General features: G+C 41.1%; 1 protein-coding gene across 1 annotated transcript in view; it reads left to right on the top strand.

Moving 5' to 3' along the window:
• The window catches only part of CDH12 (cadherin 12), a 1,390,824-nt gene that overhangs the window by 416,165 nt on the left and 950,070 nt on the right, over nt 1-24,589 (top strand). Inside the window, exon 2 of the mRNA XM_063922964.1 lies at nt 15,498-15,542. The gene's annotated coding sequence lies outside the window, so the exon portion shown is untranslated. The remainder of the gene's footprint in view (nt 1-15,497; nt 15,543-24,589) is intronic.

The raw sequence follows: 24,589 nt of genomic DNA, 5'->3' as shown, positions 1-24,589 counted from the left end.
GTTTTCAGGGAGGGTGTCTGATGTCAAATCCGGTCCCGAATAAGCCGATGTGATTGCAGTAGCTGAGTAAGTCCTGGGCTGTGCAGAGACTGCACAAAATCAGTTTGTGCAGCTCTGCTAACAATGCAATCGCACACTTGCACAGCAAAAATACACTCCCCCTGTAGGCGGCGACTATCTGATCGCAGGACAGCAAAAATTGCTGCCTAATGATCAGATCTGAATTACCCCCTAAGTACGCCTGCCTACTGCCCACATTATGCTAACAGCATGCCGCCTCCCGCTGCGTGCACCCCTGGTGGCCACAGTCCTTCTCCCCCACCCACTACTCACCTCCACCTCCTACTGGCTGCACCTCTGACCCCCCATTAGCCATACCCCCCGCCTCCCTGCCTCACTCCTGCCCAGCATGTGGGCAATAGAGCAGGAGTGCAAGGGACCTACTGCCACTGCTTTTGCCGGCCAGATAGTGAGTGGATACAGAAAGTGGGGGGGGGTTGGCACCCATAAATACACATACTTACTCTCTATATATACAGATACAGAGGGAGAGAGGCTCTACCTGGTGCAATGTGTATAGGGAGCTACCTGGTGCAGTGTGTATAATTGGCTACCTGGCATAATGTGTACAAGGGGCTACCTGGCGCATTGTGTATAAGACACTCTACCTGGTTCAATGAGTATAAAAGTCTCTACCTTTTGCAATGTATATAAGAGGCTCTACCTGGTGCAATGTGCATAAGTGGCTACATGGTGCAATGTGTATAAGGGGCTACCTGGCGCAATGTGTATTGGAGGCTTTTCCTGGTGCAATGTGTATAAGGTGCTACCTGGAGCAACGTGTATAAGAGTCTCTACCTGGTGCAATGTGTATAAGAGGCTCTAACTTGTGCAATGTGTTTAAGGGGCTACCTAGCGCAATGTGTATGAAATGCTCTACCATGTGCAATGTGTATAAAGGGCTTCCTAGTGCAATGTGTATAAGGTGCTACCTGGAGCAATGTGTATGAGTCTCTACCTGGTGCAGTTTGTAAAAGAGGCTCTACCTGGTGTAATGTGTATAAAGGGCTAAATGGCACAATGTGAATAAGAGGCTCTACCGGACGTAATATGTATAAGAAGCTACCTGGTGCAATGTGTATATGGGGCTACCTAGTGCAACGTATGTAAGGGACCACCTGGTGCAATGTGTATAATAGGCTGTACCTGGTCCAATGTGTATAAGAGGCTCTACCTTGTACAATGTGCATCAAGGGCTTCCTGGTGCAATGTTTATAATAGGCTCTACCTGGTGCAAAGTGTATAAGGTGCTACCTGGAGCAATGTGTATAAGAGCCTCTATCTGGCACATTGTGTATGAGGCTCTATGTAGTGCAATTTGTATAAGGGGCTACCTGACACAGTGTATATAATATGCTCTACCTGGCACAATGTGTATAAGGGGTCACCTTGTTCAATGTGTATAAGAGGCTCTACTTGGTGCAAGTTGTGGCTCTAACATGGAATAATGTGTATAAGGGGTACTAATATTTAGTGCAATGTGACTGATGCACACTACTGTGCGGTGTAATGTGAATTGGTACTATTCTGTGGCCACAACCATTCTCCATGAAGCCAAGCCCCTTTATTTTGCTGTACTGTCCATGTTTTGAATGTGTGTGGGTGGGTGGGTGGGGGGGTGGAGGTGCCAAAGGAAACATTCACCCTGGGTGCTACAGGGTTTAGAACTGGCCCTGATTTTTGTGAATGCAATCACACATCACACTGCTATTCTGTAGGTTTCTATTAGTTCTTGTTATCTCACATCACAGATTTTAGAAACAAAGGGTACAGTACCTTTAATTTCAGCGATGTAGGGACTGTCAGACTGATTAAGGACTTTAAAAGTGGGGATTACATTTTAAGAGATGTCTGTGAAGTGCCACTCTAACATCATCAAGATTGTAGGAGCCCAACCAGTGCTGTTTTTGAAGACCTGCACCCAAAAATAGCCCTGCACCCAACAACAGTGGCAATTTTCCTTCTTACTCCATCAAGGTGCATAGGAGAATTAGCACTTTTGGTCTATTATAATTCTTGGGATGTGACACCACTCAATTTGGTTGGGCGTATCTTGTAGAAATGTGGTAGCAGAATAAATGTAGCTAGTGGAAATCTGCAAACTGTTTCTTTATGGAAATGGGACCAAGATAATTCATCAAAGTACCAAGCCTCATACTACAGTGCTATTCCTATAGCAATTGTATGTAAAGGTGGTTTTTAGTTATTGCTTTTACCTTGGTGAGTGTTTGTTCTATGCCAATTGTAGGTTTTTATAATAGACAAGAAGGATTTTGCAAGAATAATTCATTTATTTTATTTTATTACAGTAAGACATTACAGACTAACTAGTTTGGACAGGTTATCTGCATTTTTACCAATCACCGCACATTGGGATTTTTGCAAAATGAGTGTAATTAAAGTAAATGCCCAATCACAGGTGTATTTCCATCAACATGCTATGCCGAATACACTGTGAGATGTGTAGGACTCCATCAACAGCATATACTATATAGCAGAAACCCAAACCCATGTGTTTGGCAATGTATTTGTCTTGCAAATATGCATTCACTATTAGGCATTAATAGACCTTAAAGTTCTCTAATACAGCACAAACAACTCTCCATCGCATGCAAAAAAATAAAATAAATGACAAATACATTTGCAAAGAAGCATGTTACAGTATGTGTCTGAGCAATGAAGAAAGCACATATCAGTTGTTGCAGAATATGCTTATCTTTTCAAGCATTAACACAGTGAAGATTATGGAATAAATTTAACTGTGATCAGAAGAGTACAGGAAAAGCTTTTCAAAACAAGACATTATATTAATATAGGGATGAGCGTGTTCGGTTCTCTGAGAACCTAACCCACCTGAACTTGGAGATCCGATCCCAGATCCAAGCTAGGCGCAGTTTTTCGCACCTGACTCAGATCTGAACATGAGGCCATCCGTCATCATCCCACTGTTGGATCTCACGGGTTTTGGATTCTATATTTAGTCCCAGTGATTGGTGCCATCTTCCACTGTGTGTGATCAAGACTCAGAGCAAAAAATATATTTCTATTGGTACATCACTCTGACGAATAGTACTGCGGCTTCAGTACACTACTGCTATATATCTGTATGTGATCCAAAGCAAAAAATATATTTCTATTGGTGCGTCACTCTGACTACTAGTACTGCAGCTGCCATACACTACTGCTATATATCTGTGTGTGATCCAATTGGTGCATCACTCTTACTACTAGTACTGCAGATGCCATACACTACTGCTATATATCTGTGTGTGATACAAATTAAAAAATATATTTCTACTGGTGCATCACTCAGTGACTACTAGTACTGCGGCTGCCATACACTACTGCTATATATCCTCTGTGTGTGATTCAGAGCAAAAAATATATTTTTATTGGTGCATCACTCAGTGACTACTAGTACTGCCGTACACTACTGCTATACATATGTGATCCAAAGCAAAAAATATACTTCTATTGGTGTATCACTCTGACTACTAGTGCTGCAGCTGCCATATACTACTGCTATATATCTGTGTGTGATTCAATTGGTGGATCACTCTTACTACTAGTATTGTGGCTGCCGTACACTACTGCTATATATCTGTGTGTGAACCAAAGCAGAAAAATATATTTCTATTTGTGCATCACTCTGACTACTAGTACTGCAGCTGCCGTACACTACTGCTATATATCTGTGTGTGATCCAGAGCAAAAAATATATTTCTATTGGTGCATCATCTGACTACTAGTACTGCGGCTGCCGTACAATACTGCAATATATCTGTGTGTGATCCAAAGCAAAAAATATATTTCTATTGGTGCGTCACTCAGTGACTACTAGTACTGCGACTGATGTACACCACTGCGATAGATGATATATCCTCTATGTGTGATTCAGAGCAAGAAACATATTTCTGACTCATTTATGTGACACTGTTGCTGTACCATATGAAGCATGTATATGCTGTCACCATTCAAAGAATGGTTGCTGATTATTTCAGTGATAGCATCCAAATAGGCATATCAGACAGTCCATTTCAATACTGGCAGGAAAAAGAGGCAATTTGGAGTAGAGATGTGTGGCGGGCACTTTTCGTGTTTTGTGCTTTGGTTTTGGTTCTGGTTCCATGCTCATGTTTTGGATCTTGCCAAAACCACCCTTTCGTATTTTGGTTTTACATCTGGATTATTTTTGAAAAAAACACAAAAACAGCTAAAATCACAGAATTTGAGGGTAATTTTGAAACTACGGTATTATTAACCTCATAACATTGCTTTCCACTCATTTACAGTCTATTTTGAACACCTCACACCTCACAATATTGTTTTTTAGGCCAAAAGGTTGCAACGAGGTGGATGTATGACTAAGCTAAGCAACACAAGTCTGGAGCAACACCAACACCTGGCCCATCTAGTAGTGGCACTGCAGTGTCAAACCGGAAGGCAGATTTAAAAAATAGGCCCCAAACAGCACATGATGCAAAGAAGAAAAAGAGGTGCAATGAGGTAGCTGGATGGATAAGCTAAGCGACACAAGTGTGCGGCACAAACACCTGGCCCATCTAGGAGTGGCACTGCAGTGTTAGATAGGATGGCACTATTCAAAAACTAGGCCCCAAACCGCACATCATGCAACGAAGTAAATTAGGTGCAGTGAGGTAGCTGTATGACTAAGCTAAGTGACACAAGTGTGCGGCAAAAACACCTGGCTCATCTAACGTTGGCACTGCAGTCCCACTGCACTAATGGTGGATACCGGACACACGTCTAACACCAACATAGCTGTCAAGGCCTCAGTTATCCTCTTTGCAACAGGATGACTGCTATCATATTTAATCTTCCTCGCAGCGTGGTGAGTGCAGCAAGCCGCAAGGAGCTTCTCTGCGCTTGTCCCCCTGCCAGCATTCCACCCAGTGGCGGAAGTCTGGGAGGCAATGGAGTCGGATGCCGCCGGGCTCCAGCAGTGACGGGGGCACCTTCTCCATTGCCTCTGATAGTGCAGCTGTCCGGCTGCGGCTCCCGTCTCCCGCATGACCCGCCAGCTCCCGCCCCCTGACAAGTGCGCCTGGCCGGCTCTGGCTCCCGCATAATGATATCACGTCTGGCCGCCTTCCGCCCGCCCTCCCCCTCACTCCGATGGCGCCCAGATCCGGCTTCAGCCTGATGACAGGACAGCTGGCCGGCTCCCGCCTTACAGCACAGCTGGCCGGCTTCGGCTACTTCCCCTCAGCGCCGCTGCCCAACTCCTACATGCTGACACCTGCCAATGGTGAGAACTAAGCTGTAACTAAATGATGGAGGAAAGTATGAGGGTTGGGACAGTGTGTACGTCAATGTGGCTCTGTGTGTGTGTATTTGTATAGGTGTGAGTATGTAGCTATGTGTGTATTTGTATAGGTGTGATTATGTAGCTATGTGGCTGTGTGTGTGTATATGTGGCTATTTGTGTATAAGTAGTATAGTGTGTGTGTGTGTGTGTGTGTGTGTGTGTGTGTGTGTATATATGACTGTGTGTATATGTTGTTGGGTGTGTATTTGTATATATATATGAGTGTGTGTATTTGTGGCTGTGTGTGTGTATACCATAACTGGGCCAAGGGGAGGAAGGGGGGGGGGGGGGGTGGAATATAATTTGTTTTGCCTCTGGGCGTCTGATATTAACTTACACCCCTGATTCCACCACTCGGGATGCCAATGTCGGCATCCTGATGTTCGGCATCCCGGCCCACGGAATCTCATACCGATCCTCATGATGATGGTGTTGCTGTCCTTGTAAGGTTGGTGCAGCTTGCAACATAGTCACAAAGGCAAACAAACAAAAATATAAATGTAAACTAAAACTTGCAGCTGGTGTGCTTTTCTACTATACTTTCTCAACAAAAAAGACACTAATTAAACAGGAAAGTGTGGATCGGCAAGATCCAGATGACAAGACTTCTAGATCTAGCCCATAAGCAAAGTAAACCCCTCTGAAACCACACCCCTAAACACCTTTTTGGCTAAGCCTTATGGTTCAATCCACCTCCAGCATATTCTGTGTTGACGACCATTGTGACCAGAGGAACCGGAATATGACCACTCACAAATACTACTTTCCTATATGTTTGCAGGTTTACATGTAGCACAAATAAGTAAACATGAGCTTACTGTAAACAGCAAAGTGTTCATATTAGGACCTTTTTTCTTTTGAAAAGTTACTGTATATATTTAATTTTTTATAACTCAATCTTTCTTATCCAGCATAGAAATTTAAATTATGAGCTTGCATTATGCTTTATAATGTACAGAATACTTTAAGATATACTAACTTTATTGGTCTCAAAGTTCCTTGGTTTAATTACTAGAAATGACTTACTATCAGTAACCATTGGATATTACTAGTGATGTGCACCGGACATTTTTCGGGTTTTGTGTTTTGGTTTTGGATTCGGTTCCGCGGCCGTGTTTTGGATTCGGACGCGTTTTGGCAAAACCTCACTGAAATGTTTTTGTCGGATTCGGGTGTGTTTTGGATTCGGGTGTATTTTTAAAAAAACCCTAAAAACAGCTTAAATCATAGAATTGGGGGTCATTTTGATCCCATAGTATTATTAACCTCAATTACCATAATTTCCACTCATTTCCAGTCTATTCTGAACACCTCACAATATTATTTTTATTCCTACAATTTGCACCGAGGTCGCTGGATGGCTAAGCTAAGCGACACAAGTGGCCGACACAAACACCTGGCCCATCTAGGAGTGGCACTGCAGTGTCAATCAAGACAGGATGGCACTTCAAAAAAATTTTACCCAAACAGCACATGATGCAAAGAAAAAAAGAGGCGCACCAAGGTGGCTGTGTGACTAAGCTAAGCGACACAAGTGGCCGACACAAACACCTGGCCCATCTAGGAGTGGCACTGCAGTGTCAATCAAGACAGGATGGCACTTCAAAAAAATTGTCCCCAAACAGCACATGATGCAAAGAAAAAAAGAGGCGCACCAAGGTGGCTGTGTGACTAAGCTAAGCGACACAAGTGGCCGACACAAACACCTGGCCCATCTAGGAGTGGCACTGCAGTGTCAATCAAGACAGGATGGCACTTCAAAAAAATTGTCCCCAAACAGCACATGATGCAAAGAAAAAAAGAGGCGCACCAAGGTCGCTGTGTGACTAAGCTAAGCGACACAAGTGGCCGACACAAACATCTGGCCCATCTAGGAGTGGCACTGCAGTGTCAATCAAGACAGGATGGCACTTCAAAAAAATTGTCCCCAAACAGCACATGATGCAAAGAAAAAAAAAGGCGCACCACAGGTATAGAATGTAGATGGATAGTATACTTAATGAATGACGACACAGAGGTAGGTACAGTAGTGGCCTACCGTACTGCTATATATAGTATACTGGTGGTCACTGTGTCAGCAAACTGCAAAACTAAAATGCACCACAGGTATAGAATGTAGATGGATAGTATACTTAATGAATGACGACACAGAGGTAGGTACAGCAGTGGCCTACCGTACTGCTATATATAGGATACTGGTGGTCACTGTGTCAGCAAACTGCAAAACTAAAATGCACCACAGGTGTAGAATGTAGATGGATAGTATACTTAATGAATGACGACACAGAGGTAGGTACAGCAGTGGCCTATCGTACTGCTATATATAGTATACTGGTGGTCACTGTGTCAGCAAACTGCAAAACTAAAATGCACCACAGGTATAGAATGTAGATGGATAGTATACTTAATGAATGACGACACAGAGGTAGGTACAGCAGTGGCCTACCGTACTGCTATATATAGAATACTGGTGGTCACTGTGTCAGCAAACTGCAAAACTAAAATGCACCACAGGTATAGAATGTAGATGGATAGTATACTTAATGAATGACGACACAGAGGTAGGTACAGCAGTGGCCTACCGTACTGCTATATATAGTATACTGGTGGTCACTGTGTCAGCAAACTGCAAAACTAAAATGCACCACAGGTATAGAATGTAGATGGATAGTATACTTAATGAATGACGACACAGAGGTAGGTACAGCAGTGGCCTACCGTACTGCTATATATAGTATACTGGTGGTCACTGTGTCAGCAAACTGCAAAACTAAAATGCACCACAGGTATAGAATGTAGATGGATAGTATACTTAATGAATGACGACACAGAGGTAGGTACAGCAGTGGCCTACCGTACTGCTGTATATAGTATACTGGTGGTCACTGGTCAGCAAAACTCTGCACTGTGCTCCTCCTATATAATATTAATTATACTGGTGGTCCCCAGTCCCCACATTAAAATAAAGCAGCACACTGAGCACAGATATGGAGTGTTTTTCAGGCAGACAACGTATACTGGTGGTCACTGTCAGCAAAACTCTGCACTGTACTCCTGCTATATAATACAGCTGCTCCCCAGTCCCCACAATTAAGCAGTGTGAGCACAGATATATTATGCAGCACACTGAGCACAGATATGGTATGGAGCGTTTTTTTCAAGCAGAGAACGGATAAAAACTGGTGGTCACTTATCAGCAAAACACTGCACTGTACTCCTCCTAACAGCTGCTCCCCAGTCCTCCCCACAATTAAGCAATAAAGCAATCAAGTTCAATAATAAACGGAGAGGACGCCAGCCACGTCCTCTCCCTATCATCTCCAATGCACGAGTGAAAATGGCGGCGACGCGCGGCTGCTTATATAGAATCCGAATCTCGCGAGAATCCGACAGCGGGATGATGACGTTCGGGCACGCTCGGGTTAGCCGAGCAAGGCGGGAAGGTTCGAACCTGCCTCGGACCCGTGTAAAAAGGGTGAAGTTCGGGGGGGTTCGGTTTCCGAGAAACTGAACCCCCTCATCTCTAGATATTACCCTGTTGCATTTCTGGTTAATGAATAATATCCACCCTTAAAAATAACTGTTCTGAGTTTTCAATGCAAGCACCTTTCAAAGGTAAAGTTACTTATCTGTCATCTCAAAGCTAGTGAATGACTGGCACTTATGCAAAGCATACAATTACAACAGCTCAGTCCATCATCTTTTGCATTTTAGTGGCATACCTGCAAAGAAGAAATGTGTCACATATTCATATAACATAATGTCAGAGGTGGCAAAAGAAAGATTATGTAAGTACAAAAAGAGAGAAATTGTTTAGCATTCAGTCAGTATGTAAAATTGCTGTTCTGTCAACATGATTGTCACATTAAAGGTTGACAAGGCAATACCAATTTTTAATAGTTGGCACAATCCCCTAAATTACTTTTTAGAATTTTGGAACTGAAAAAATGTACAATACATGAGTTCATGCTGTATAAAAGGCTTATATCACCAGAATATATGAAAATATGAAATTGTACCTTCCTGTAATACATAATAGCTTTCTCTTTAATATACAATAGGAGCAATTTTTGTGTCCTTCCTTTTATAGTGTTCAATAACACAGTTCTTAGCATTACACTGATTAGAAGTCTCAGCACTATTACTTTTACTAATGCTGGGACTGTCAGTCAGTTGGATTCCAAAGATTCAAGGAGATCTTCATTTTTTTCCCCTGAGGGTAAATTATATACTGTACCAATAAGTGGAAAACTGCAAAACCAACATAAAACTATATATTGATTCTCCAATCCTTGTGGATTTTAATACTTTAAGATTTTAGGATTGAAGTAATTATGATGCATTCAATTAATTGTCTGCAAAATAAATCAATAAATTTGTGTTTGTCCACAAACCATGGCCTTTATCAGGCCTTTGTGAATAAAGGAGCAACTCAGTTAGTTATAATGTCACATTAAAAACCTTCAGAGAAATAAATCTAGGGATAAATAACCAGGGAAACCTTGTTTGTTTCCCTGTTTAGAACAAAGCAATACAGTAAATCGATACCATAAAGGACAGAATGCTGAATTGAATCGGGCCCTAAGAGTTGGCAAGTCTGTAATAGAGAAAGTTGGAGTCTTGTTAATGTTTTATTCATGCTTAGAATCAGTAGCAGCTCCTAACTGTTTGGATGAGGGGTGGTACCGCTAACCGTGCTAGCTGCAATAGGAGGAGAGGAGAGCCCCTGCCAACCTAGTCATGGCACCTGTGCAATGGCAGGCACCAGGAATGGTACATGCACTTAAGTAAAAGTGGCACTGCACAAGGCACTGGCTTCTATAGACTGCATTGGCTGCAGCCCATAGAAGCCGGGTAGGGTTGCCCGAAAGACAGGGAATGGCTTCCCTCAGGAAGCATGCTATCTGTTAATTGCAGCCCATAATGGCAGTCCCAAAGGAAGAAAACACCTCCCCCTGGGGCTGCCAGTCATGTTTGTGATTGGCAGGTAGCACTTCCAATGTGAAGTTACTGCCAGTGTAGTCTGGCTCACTGAGGTGATGGATTTTACTGGGGGGAGGGGTCTTTGGACTGCAGCCCCAATATAAAATTAACCACTGCTTAGAATCAAATTTGTTTCTAAATGCCAAAATATATATAATGCTAGACAGTATATATTCACAATACACACATTACATTATAAAGGTGATTCCATATTCCTCATTATAGCATATTCACTAATTCTATATTCAACACACATACATACACACATCCACCCACCCACCCACCCACCCACACATATATATATATAGGACTATAACCATGCAGTGAGATGTGTAACCTTTATAAATCTATTTCAATGCTGAATTACCTTTGCCCTACATTTTACTAAAAAACAAGTCAGTTGGTTCTTATAGAATGTACGCAGTATATTCGATGTGCTCATCAAATTGGGGTTTAATTCTAAATACAGTAACCCTTATGCATGAGGCGACAATGAGAAATAGGATGTCCATTGTATATTGTATTATCATTAAGGACACAGGTTTTAAGAGCAAGAATCAACCTCGTCACAGGGATGTGTTTATGAATATTTCTTGTTTGTTCTTGCCAAATGTCCAAATATGACTATGATATTAAAATATGGTGTTATCATAGTAGGCGTGAAGATTGAAATGTATAAGAGATATAACCAAATGTAACACATTTTTCTGTGCATTCATTCATCTTGTAGTAGCCCAGAGAGAACTGCACTCTCTGTAAAGGGGATCTGTTTTATAAATACATTTAATTACTTCTTTAAGAATTTGAATCAAGGCTATTTACTTACATCAGCATCTCATCATCTGTAAAGATAATTCAACTATTTGGGGGATCTACTGGGAATTTACTTACATGCAACAATGAAAATCACAAGTGTAAAACTGTATATCTCCAGGTTCTCCCTAGCAATCACTGACAACTCTTTTGTTCCCTCCCCCTCCCTCATAACATCTCAGAGCACAGAATTTTTTCTGACTTATCCAAGTGTAGTTTTGAGGAGACATTCCCTACTTCTAACGGTGGTGTGAGATGAATTGCAGCGACGTAGGGTCTTTTGGCATGAGCCCCCAACTGTTAAATCCTAATTTTAACTGTTTGTTTCCTTGTTGCATCTAAGTAAAAGACTGAATTGAAGTCAGATTTATAAAACAATTATTTATTTAAAAGATCACGCCCATATACAGGCTGAGAGGCAGTATCCTGTCAGCCCGGGTTAAATGACATCAACAAAAGTAAAACATGGCGATGCATTGGTTTTATAATACTTGGTTATACCCAATTCTCTTAACACTCCCACTGATCTCATACATCCTAGTAGAATCTTTCTACAGTTTTATGCTCATATTAGGAAATGGTAACAAGCTAGTAGCTGGTTAGCCGTATTTAGGGCTAATTCCAATTGTATTACACACAATGAGTCTGCTGATTTCCAAACTCTGTTTAAAGGTACATGTATCTGATAAGTGAACTAATGTCTGTATAAAGGTAACTCTATGGATAGAGGGCTATTGTATATTATATGGTAGGTATAGCAGAATACCTACAAAATAGTGAGTATATTGTATTAGTAAAATAAATCAAATTCCTTATGCACTTAGATATTTAACAGTTTTAAAACTAGTTCTAACACTGGGAAAGTGGACCATATACAATATGTATTACTTAATATTAAGGCTGGGCAAGTTAACGCGATAATATCGCGTTAACGCATTAACTAATTAACGGGCGACAATTATTTTAACGCTGCGCACCGGCAGCTGCCTTGGAAGGATAGAGGCTAAGCCGCGGCGCTATTCTAACTACAATGCCGTCCGTGAGCCAATCGGAGGTCACGGACCGGCAGCCAATCAGGAGCTGCCATTTGGCAGCTCCTGATTGGCTGCCAGCCCGTGACCTCCGATTGGCTCACGGACGGCATTGTAGTTAGAATAGCGTTGCAGCTCTGTTCCTCCATGCCGTGGCTGCCTGGCAGTTCGCAGGCAGCTGGCCTTGTCCCGATCTTTGCTGCTGCCTCCCGGGTCCCCTCAAAATGTAAGTTTTGTAGAATGCAGGGGGGAGGAATGTGCAGCAGTGCAAGTACGCGGGAACTTAGATATCTGGCACTGGGGGGGGAATGTATACCTGGCACTGGGAGCATATCTGGCACTGGGGGGACTTGTGTACCTGGCACTGGGGTATATCTGGCACTGGGGGCATATCTGGCCCTGGGGGGATATCTGGCACTGGGGGGCATGTATACCTGGCACTGGGGGCTTATCTGGCACTGGTGGATATCTGGCCCTGGGGGGACTTGTCTACCTGGCACTGGGGGCATATCTGGCACTGGGAAGACATGTGTACCTGGAACTGGGGGCATATCTGGCACTGGGGGGACATGTGTATCTGGCACTGGGGGCATATCTGGCCCTTGGGGGATATCTGGCACTGGGGGACGTGTATACCTGGCACTGGGGGTATATCTGTCACTGGGGGGCATGTATACCTGGCACTGGGGGTACATCTGTCACTGGGGGGCATGTATACCTGGCCCTGGGGGCTTATCTGGCACTGGGGGATATCTGGCACTGGGGGGACATGTGTGGTGCATACAGTAGTTAGCTGCAGGCAGCCATGGAGACCGTGACAGCGCCGGTGCCATTTCAAGTGTATTGCTGGCCACCAGCGAGCCAATCAGAACTCGAGTACTGGCAGCCAACCAGGAGCGCAATACACTACTTTTGAATTCATTATTGAATCTTGCGCATAACAATGCGATTAATCGCGATTAATCTGAGAAAATCATGCGATTAATCGCGATTAGAAATTTTAATCGTTGCCCACCACTACTTAATATATATATATATATATATATATATATATATATGAAAATATATATATAAATATATATATATATATATATATATATTATATTAAGTTGCTAAGGGCAGCTTTCCACACACAGGTTGGATACATGATACTGGCATTTGGGATGCCAGCTGTCAAAATACCTACAGCGGCATCCTGGTGGTTAAGAACCCAACAGCTACTATTAGCTAGGGTAACCCTAATTTCTTAACCCCCTAACCCTAACCTGCTTTTCCCGCAACCTGACCCTAACCCCCCCTCTACCTAACCCTCCCTGTTGGTGCCTAACCCTAACCTCCTCTTCCTACAGCCTAAACCTAACCCTCCCTCCCATGAAGCCAAACCCTAACCTTCCCTCCCCATATTCTAGTTTAACCTTTTTCATCCTCAGCCTAACCCTAACCTTCCCCCTGCAGCCTAAACCTAACCCTTCCCTGACCTGTGGCTTACCAAAGAGGTGACCCAGCAGTCCTCATTCAGGATTTTGGTGATCGGGATCCCAGCGCCATCATTTCAATTCATGTCAAGATACCATTGCTGGCATTCAAAGCTGTGTCGGGATTCCAGTGTCGGTATTCTGACTGCCCAGATCCTATTTGTCAGAATCCTGACAGCATCCCCACCACACAGTGTTAGGGTCATTCCTGTCTCCTCCAGTGCAGAAGTGATAATACAGCTGTTGCAGTCAACATGTCTCAAGCTTAACACCTTTATGCTGAAAACTATTTTATTTTTTAATCTGCATGTACAGTATTCATGCATCTATAGTTGTAAAAGAGTGGTGCTGCTATGGCCTAAATGCTCTTTATTGATGGCAATGACAATATTGACATTTGCAGAATAAAATAAATTACCAAATCAAGTGGTCATTCCGACCCGATCGCACACTGCAGTTTTTCGCTGCCGTGCGATCGGGTCCGGAATGCGCATGTGCTGCGGCCACAATATGCAGGCGCGTCGCTGCCCGGCGACGGGGAACGCCAGGCAGTGAATGTTCTTATGAAGATTTCAATCGCAGTGGCGATCGCAAGGTGACTGACAGCAGGAAGGTGTTCCGGGGTGGCAACTGACCATTTTCTAGGAGTGGAGAGGAAAACACAGGCCTGTCCAGGCGTTTGCAGGGCGGGTGTCTGACGTCAATTCTGGGACCTGACAGGCTGAAGTAAGTTCAGAGCTTCTCAGAACTGCACAAAATGTTTTATTACAGCTCTCCTGCACAAGCGTTCGCACACTTGCACAGCTAAAATACACTCCCCCATAGGTGGCAACTACCTGATTGCATGGGCTGCGGAAAGTTGCAATAAAGAAATAAACATAACCAAAAATGTTATACTATCCACTATGGCTGCTAATCCATCTTGCTTCTGCCCCCTCTCTCAGTCTGCTTCTCTGTCTTGCCATGCTACTTGATCTGTCCTGCTCTGCATACTACACTCCATACTACCCCCTCTCTCCCACCGCTTCCCACTTACCCTGTTCCCTGTGGGTTTTCCTCCACTCTCTTTAGGCTAAGGTCTGTCGGATCACTCTAGCAGTCTTAGCCATCAGTGGCATGTAACCTGGCTCCCACTGCACATGCATTTAAAAGATTTATCAGACAATAGGAGCTTTTTAAATAGATTATAAAGGCATGTGGATGTCTGCTTAGCAATAGAATGGATCATAGTGCAGCAGAAGAACATTAAAATACAACTGAAAAGTTTCTGACATGGGCTAACAAAGGCAAGTTCATGTGAACATTATAAAAGTTTAAGAAGGAAGGAACAACTATACATTTGCAGTGCTAGGTAAAGTGGCACTCGTCTAACTTAAGGCATGTGTAAGCAGGTGGTGTTATTGTGTGGTTGGATTCAATCCATGAGCATAAAGTAAAGTATTGTCTATACAAAGGTCTTGAATGCACAATCTACATTTATCTGCCAAATCCATTATTTGAAGCAATGAAGAGGAGAGTGAGGGATGAACGTCCCATGCATGACCTCACTCATAAGAGAGATGAACAACGTAAAATGAGGCACAAGTGACCATAAATAATTCTGTTATATGTTTAGCTGACAAATGATCTTGCAATTAACATCTTTTAAAATATAATAGACAAATTAATTTTTTTCGTATTTGTAATATATTTCAAGTAGACTTCTTTCAAAAAAGTGATTTACTGTACATTTTTTTCTGGTTAGAGTGATGCTTCATATTTTTAACCTCTATAACAACTGTTTATTTCCTCTTTTTGTCATTTCAGGCCTCCCAAGTTTTTTCTTCATATGTTTACATGTAGCGATATTAGGTAAGTGTTATTTCGATTTATTTAAAAAAAATATATAAAAAAAGTGAATCTACTATTACTATTGTATTTTTCTTTCAAAGTCCACAATAATTTAAACAAGAGCTTAACTTTTCACCCTCCGCCCCCTATTCTTCCACTTCCACCTATAGAAACAAATGTTATAAGAGTAACATGCAACATCAGCAATTAAGATTTAGTATTAAACAATTTAAGCTATAACTTTCCTAGTCATATACTATACGCTGTAACTACAGAGCTTTCAGTTTTTGTACATAGGAGTATAGCTAAGCATATAAGATTTTATTTTAACTGGTTTAATAAAAATATAGCTGGAACTGGACTTTTCTCTCCTTTACCTGGGTGGTCACAGTTTGTCCTCTTGGTCTCTCTATCTTGATCATCTGGTTGCTCCTGAAGAAATTGGACCAATACCAGTGTGGGCCCAATTTGTAGTCAGCCACAACAGATCACTAAGGGAACAGCATTTAGGAACCACAGTAGTACTTGTCTATCATGCCACTTTTGTCTTCAAAGTTCTATTGTTATTGTACTGACAGAATTGTTTGGCATCCCCAAGTGATGTGATGTTGTAAGCAGGAACTGGAGTCAAAATAGGAATCTTGTGTGGATCCACTAGGCCTAGTAAAAGATGAAATTAATCTTCAAGAATCACGTGAAATGAGAAAATAGATCTCAGAGGAGGATCAACCCCAGCTCAGAAAAGGAGCTGCAAGGGTGTTACCATTTGCTTTCCTTTATAGAGGTCACACTATGATGATTGACACACTACTCTGTAAGGGCAGCAGTTTTCATATACATATATATTTATGCAGCTTGGTTCCACCTAATGAGCAGAGCTGGATTAAGGCTTTGGGGGGCCGAGGGCACTTAAGTCCTAGGGGCCCTAAAGACCAACATTTGGGATATCATTTAAGTTCACACTAGGAACATGCACATTGCTCCCCAAGCCTCATGTGCATTTCCTCTAAAATACAGGACTGTCCAAACCAACTGTGGTGGTTGGGGAGACATTTATACATACAGTATATAGTCAAACACACATACATATAAACAGTTACACACATATATATACATATATATATATATATATACACCACTATTCCGGCACTCGTGGCATTCCCCGCAGGGTGTATCTTGCACCGGTGCCCTCCTCAAGGGACACAGCCCTTGTATTGTACAGAAGACAAATAGAGGCGCCACTCAGAGGCTTGTGAAACCAACAAACAAGTGTATTGCAAAGTCAAAATTTGCAATACACTTGTTTGTTGGTTTCACAAGCCTCTGAGTGCCACCTCTATTTGTCTTTTTTATATATATATATATATATATATATATATATACACACATATACACATACATATATACATACATACATACATACATACATACATACATACATACAGTGACACCATAGATCACACATATACACATGCATGTCTATGCACATTCATATAAACACACATACAGTCACACACTGATACACAAATATACATACTGTCACACACAGTCATATACATATACACAATACGCATGCAAACATACTGTACAGTACAGTCACACACACACACACACACACACGCATATCACTTATACACATTTACATACTGTATATATGTGTTGAGTGTCCCCCCTCCCCCTTCTTACCTTAAACCATCTCTGGATGGGCACACTGTCTGCAGCTGCTGTGAGTCTTGCCATGAAAGCACAGTGCTGTGAAGCCCCGCCCCCATGTTTGGACTCTTCTCCAATTTCTACAGCTTGTAATGCACTGCATCTCTAACCAAAGCAGCTTTAGCATGATTCCTCCTGTGATTTTCAGTTGCATATTTATAGCAGGAGTATTGTTGTTGTTGTTATGATAATGATGATGATGATGATGATGATGATGATGATTACATATTGTTGTTGCCCTCTGCTTTCTTTGGTACTCTTCAATGCCTCTATCATAGCAGCAAATGCTGGCAAACAATGGGAATAGAAGTCATGACTTTGTTTTCAGACGCAAGCATGATAATAAAGAAAAACACCATGTACTGTAACACAAACCTGCTCTGAGTTGACAGATAATCACAACAATATCCATGCAGCAAAAAATCAAAAGCCTTCTCCATAACCAGAAGTGGAAAGAGTTTCATTAAAAATAAATGATGGACAGTTGTGTTGTACAGCAGTTGACTGATGTCTACACAAAATAGTTTACATGTCATGTCTCCATCTTAAGTTGTCCCTCCTCATTCCACCCATAAAGTAGCTGTACAGAAGTACTGTGCCAGTAATCAATGACTACTGTAATATAAGCAGGTGATATTGATAGTACCTAACAATAACCACATGAGCTGCTCCGACAAACAATTACTGTTCTTATTCTGTAAGCTTTATTTTGGCAGGACCATCCTTACCTTCTTTTTCATGTGATTGAAATAATAAGTTTGTTTTACTATCCTGGGGTACAAAATGTAGTGGACACAATTTTACCTAGAGAGCTGTTTTGTATTGCATTCTCAGGCAAAGCAACAACTCTGTCAGAGGGTGGCAGAAGAAAAGAAAAAGAAAATGAAGGTGTTTATTAAAAGTTGCAGTAATGTGTAAAAAATAAATAAATTTCCTGTTGAAAAACTAATTTTAAGACATCAGATTTTACAGTACAAAGCTTGCAAAATGGAAAGCTCGGTTGAATGCATTTATAAGTACCTGTTTAAAGTGGTAAACACTCGGAACGTACTAGTCTTTGACTTTATAAAGAGTTTGGACAGACTTTGATACAGTATTTTACATTAAACATTACATTAATTCCGATAACCCACACCCACTCATGATGTTACTTATCTCTAGAAGCACTGCGGCAATGTTGTGGTTTTAAGAACACATCCTGCTGCATTTATTGCATTTAGCACAAGTTAAACACATTGGAGCTAATGCTGATTTGGACATATGCTCATCTGCATAGCACATTATACTTTGTGCAGCTGCATGCCAGAAAACTGTTTGCAAGCATATGTGTCTATGCAGATTTGTTAACATAGGCAGACACACATTGATATGCATTTGCTCCTTTTAAAGACTGTACCAATTGTAGGTGCCTGAGGTCATGTGCAGATAATGATGCTGATGTTGGTCAAAAACTAGCTAACCACTTCTGATTGACTGCATATTAATCGCTAATGTTAATAGGTGCTTTTTTGCTTTGCTTGTGTATATGTTCTATGATTGTTTAACAGTATTTCAGCAAAATGTATGTATCTATTCATACACAAGGCCAATTCTATTTGCTGTGTTTAAGAGATTATTATTATTATTATTATTATTATTATATTCACACTAAAAACATCATTACAGATGTTTTAAAATATGGATGTAGATATTTCTTATATACATGATACATTATGTAATCATTGCAGATATTCGAAGAGTTCAGACCTGCATGTACTCTGGGATTTTTCCATCTTTGTGTTTGCAGTTTTGTAAACTAATTTTATGTCTATGATGTAAATATGATCCAACTCAGGATCAGCCTAAGATCAATGAGTGACCTCCCATAACCCCCAGAACATAGGTCAAACAACCACATTTTTATAGTACATGGGCTTTACTCAGCATTTAAAATGTTTTAGATGAAAATCTAATAACAATGGGTGCACACCTGTAAGTGTATTAGTAATCTTTGATTTTGAGGGTATTTCTAGCACAGAAGCATAATGTATAAAATGTATCAAGAAACACTTTTGTATGTGGTAAATCACACCACGGAACCCATTTATCAACAAGTTTTACCTGTACAACTCACTGCGTATGATCGATGTTGCTCCAGCCAATCAGCTTCCAACTGTCATTTGTAAACACATGACAGTTAGGAGCTGATTGGCTGTACTACCATTTATTATGCCCAACCAGCTTTAAATGGCTATAACGTATGCATAAATGGCTCCTTATATTTCTAAAGACAATGTAAGGAAAATAAACAGGAAACAGTTGTCAGGTAATAGAACATCACAGTTGGAAAATGATGCAGAAGAAATTAATTTCAACTTAAAAAAAACTTATAAATATGGAAATTCCACACAGAATAATTGTTTGAACTTGAATCACTTGATTTTTGTTTTACATTAAAAGAAATATTCACAAATTTAGTTGTTAGTTTCCTATGCTGTTATTTGCTATTTAATTTGTCACATTTGAAAAGATCAGTAAAGTGTTTTTATTGCCTTCTATAACTGCAAATTTGATAATATGACTTAGCATTCATTCACAGATAAAGAAGCCCATGAATAATTAAATATGCTAAACTTGAATCATCTATATGCTGTGACTTTGTATTAATATGCATACCTCCAAACTCTGCTGATTTCCTTGCTGAGTTGAGGTCTCTGTACTGCTATCCCACCTGCCAACATGTTTGGTCCATGGTGTGAAAGGTGGGTGGTATGTCCTGCTGACTGCTGCTCTCCATACCAGAAAAGCATTGAACAGGTGCCATGCACTATTTCTACTGGTGCTTGCGGCAAAGAACAGATGTTTGGAGGGTAGGGGATGGGAACAGTCTAATGTGTAGTGGTATATATACAGTATATATATATATATATATATATATATATATATATATTATATGATATTTACATATTGTTTATTATTCTTAATCTTTGAAAGTTAAAAAGTTCTATTTCGTGGCAATCTGTCCTCTTTTGACAATGTGTCAAAACATGAATACCAGGTGACTTTTAACCCATTTGCAAATGTGTAAAAACATGAGAGGAATAATCTAGGAAGCCACAATCATTATGGATAAAAGATTCAATATTTTAATACAGTTGTACAGTACATATCAAAACCAGCAAATTCAGTAATCGAGTTATACAGACATATTATAGACGTGATATAGGGAACATTGATAAGGCAGTCAAGAACAGACCCTGAAAACATTGCATACTGTAACTGTACAAATGAGTAAACACAAGCCATTACAAGAAGGGGAAGAGGGGGGGATGGAAAATATGTTGCCTACAGTACATGGAAATATCTAATTACCCAGTTAACATGTTGGCATAGTCTGGCATTAGGTCAAATAAGTGCATACTTGCCATTAAGGCAGTATTAGGGGACCCTCCATATGCTAATATGGTCACTGTTGTATAGGGCTTAAAAAACAGAAATTCCAGGCACAGACCCCAAACAACACAGAAGATATAATATTTGAATATTACAGTGCTGACATTTTTCCTGAGACTTCTTGAGAATTACAAATAAAAGGATTATTCTTCCTATAATATTTTCCAGACAGAGCAGACTATTTAATTTTAGGCTATTAAAAACTCATCAACTTCAATCCTAAAATGTTATGCTGCAAAGGGGCCCATTTATTAAGCAATATTTGGGGCTTTTTCCATGAAAACACACGTTTTCAGGGGTTAGCTGGAAATATTAAGCATTGCTGCAATATGTAGGAGGAACCGCAGCAGGAATTGGAGATCCCTCCATTGCTGCCCACAACTGCATCCTCCATAGGTTTCTATGGGGGATACAATGCTGCCAAATTTACCAATATCAGGAATGTGAGGCATTCTGGCCACAGACAGCATCTCCCGCATGCCCCGTAATATATAAAAAAATAATCCCTGTACGACTAAGTTGATTGTATGAGCAAAACATAGGATGTGTTAGAATTAAATCAGCTGTTATGCTTTCACAATATTTGTGCTGTTATCGAACATCACAAATCCTGTGAAGAGTCAAAGTGGGGTAAACCATTTTGTTATGACATCCCTTATTTAGTTTAAGAGGTTCTCAGTGGTATGCCTCATAGTGAAGCTGGTGATACATAAAGAGTAGGCTCCCTCTGAATGTGCTGGTGGTGTTTGTTAGATACTGTTTGTCATGTTTAAATACAGAAAGGATGATCACAAATTATATGTGATCTAAGGTGTGGTGATTACCTGCAGGAATAATCACCATTAATGTTTTCAAGTAACTGTATATATATATATATTTTTGTATTCTTTCAGCCTAGATGTGACAAAATGGCTGACATGCAATGTCCTGCCCTTAATCTCAATCCATCCAGTCTAGGGGAGATCTGCAGATCATAAAGTTTGAGATGATATGTGACCATTGTAAAGGGGGATTACATTTCTACATCAAAAGCAGATATTTGCAAGCTCTGGACATTGAGGGCTGATAAGGCCAATTTGTTTACTATGTCAACAGAGGGGCTGTAAACAGACCAGTGAAGTGTGTCCAAATGTCCTGATTAGAATGCAGGGATCCTATTTCCTGGCTAATGTCATAAACCTCACTTTCTTTGAAAGCGATTCATACAGTACACCTTTGGGGCTACACCCCTTACCTCCCCCCTTGGCTGTTGCCAAGCACCAAGTATGTCCAACAGGGAAATGGTTAAAAATCCCAAGGGAGGGGGCCTGATGAAGCTGGAGACTATATCTGTCCCTCTCATGAAAATAAAAGTTGTGACCTCTTGGGGATTCAACACTGTTGGAGGTGACAAGAGTTATTCTGTGAAGTACCCCACAGCAGAAATATCTAAAATTAATTTGCGTAAGTGAATAGGTTTCTGTAAGTTTTTATTTCCTTTTCATTTATTGAGATTGCTGTATTCTGTGTGTGTTTTAAAAATATAATTAATAATCTTTGTAACCTTTTTGTAACCAAAGCTCTAAAGTATTCTTGAAATTAAAATCCTAATTTTAGTTCTGATTCTGTTGTTCTTATGAACTCCAAGCCTGTGTGGCTCACACCTAGCTATTTTTCTAAGTATTGCAGTGTGTGTGACAGGTAAAGCTAAAGACGCCTGCAACGTCCGTAATACGTTGAAAAGTCTTTGCTGGTGGCAGCTGAAAGTCTTTAAGTAATCCCGTGTGTGAAAAGTGACCCCTGTACGGCGCATGTGGCAATTCTTAAATTGGCGTATTTGTGGAATTGGCCATCAGCGTCGTCACACTGTTGCTGAAGGCGATTTGCCCACCCCGTGGGCTGTCATAGTCATGCAATCTTTATCTTGCCCACTACTGCTTGTCCACATATCTGTGGTTAAATGAACAGTGGGTACAATGGGGGTAATTCCAAGTTGATCGCAGCAGGAAATTTTTTAGCTGTTGGGCAAAACCATGTGCACTGCAGGGGAGGCAGATATAACATTTGCAGACAGAGTTAGATTTGGGTGGGTTATTTTGTTTCTGTGCAGGGTAAATACTGGGTGCTTTATTTTTACACTGCAATTTAGATTGCAGATTGAACACACCCCACCCAAATCTAACTCTCTCTGCACATGTTATATCTGCCCCCCCTGCAGTGCACATGGTTTTGCCCAACTGCTAAAAAATTTCCTGCTGCGATCAACTTGGAATTACCCCCAATGGCATTTTGTAGGCCAATAATTAGTTGTTGTTTTTTTAACATCCTGGTACAGGCGATGTATTGCTTGTCTAGTAAACTGGAACTGAGATGGAATTTGGTAGCAGGGACACAGAACCTCAATTACAAGTCTAAACCCCACTGCATTAATGGCGGATATTGACCATAGAACTAATATTAACATAGCCATCATCGTGTTAGTGACCTGCTGTGTGACTGGGTGACAATGCCATACTTGCTACCCCTTGCAAAGGATTGTTTAAAGATCAATTTTTATAATTGATACTACTAGTAATAATAATACTAGTCTTATTAGTCCCCTTCTGGGATGAAGATCCATCCCCAGCAGCAGGAGCAGCAGCAACAGCAGCAGCGGGGGAGGAGCCTCTTAGCCTTATGAAATTTGATGCAGGACTATATCCAAACATTAGTGAGTATGTTGTGGGTGAAGGTGTTGGAGGTGGAGATTGCAGGTGCTGGGATATAGGTGGTCATTCCGAGTTGTTCGCTCAGTAATTTTCTTCGCATCGCAGCGATTTTCCGCTAATTGCGCATGCGCAATGTTCGCACTGCGACTGCGCCAAGTAAATTTGCTATGAAGATTGGTATTTTACTCACGGCATTATGAGGTTTTTTCTTCGTTCTGGTGATCGTAATGTGATTGACAGGAAGTGGGTGTTTCTGGGCGGAAACTGTCCGTTTTATGGGAGTGTGTGAAAAAATGCTACAGTTTCTGGGAAAAACGCGGGAGTGGCTGGAGAAACGGAGGAGTGTCTGGGCGAACTCTGGGTGTGTTTGTGACGTCAAACCAGGAACGACAAGCACTGAACTGATCGCACTGGCAGAGTATGTCTCAAGCTACTCAGAAACTGCACAGAGAAGTCTTTTCGCAATATTGCGAATCTTTCGTTCGCAATTTTGATAAGCTAAGATTTACTCCCAGTAGGCGGTGGCTTAGCGTGTGCAATGCTGCTAAAAGCAGCTTGCGAGCGAACAACTCGGAATGAGGGCCATAGTTGTGAGAGGGAAGCTAGCTGATGCTGGACTGCTTGTTGGTATTTTTTTAGCAGAAGTTTCTGAAAATCTTTTCATGAGTTTGCTGCAAATGATGGGAGGAGGTTCCTAGATGGTTAATATCCCTTCCTCTACTTAAGGTGGTTTAACAGATGTTATAGTTAGCTTGAGAATTGTTGTCAGGATTTGGCTAAAAATAATTCTTCACTTAGGAGCTGGATTGTTTGGACCTTCTTCTTGTCAGTGGCAAGAACTGCTTCCATTGGTGCCTGATTTACACAAACAACACCCTCATACTCAACATCCTCATTAGTACTGGCATCAGCTACACAAATAGCCCCTCATCCTCTTGCACTTCAATTGTAGCATCCTCAATTTCTATGCTTATTGACGTGTGCTGCTCATCCCCACATTTGTGGAGGGTGCAAAAATGGAGAAATGAGTTTTCTCTATAAGTACAGTATCAGAAAGTTCTTTCTCACACACATCATTTGTGTACACACTTAGACTCACTTCAGGGATTTGTGACATTTCTATCTCTGAAAACAGTTTGATCTAATGCCTTAGTGGTTTTAATTTTTTTGACACCTCTTCTAGACTCTGAGTGAAAAGCTCTTGCATCGTCATGAGATGTAGAAAAAGATGCTTCA

Source organism: Pseudophryne corroboree, chromosome 5 (genome assembly GCF_028390025.1).
Source record: "Pseudophryne corroboree isolate aPseCor3 chromosome 5, aPseCor3.hap2, whole genome shotgun sequence".
In the NCBI taxonomy this organism is placed as follows: Eukaryota; Metazoa; Chordata; class Amphibia; order Anura; family Myobatrachidae; genus Pseudophryne; species Pseudophryne corroboree.
This window is presented reverse-complemented; position numbering and strand designations above follow the sequence as displayed.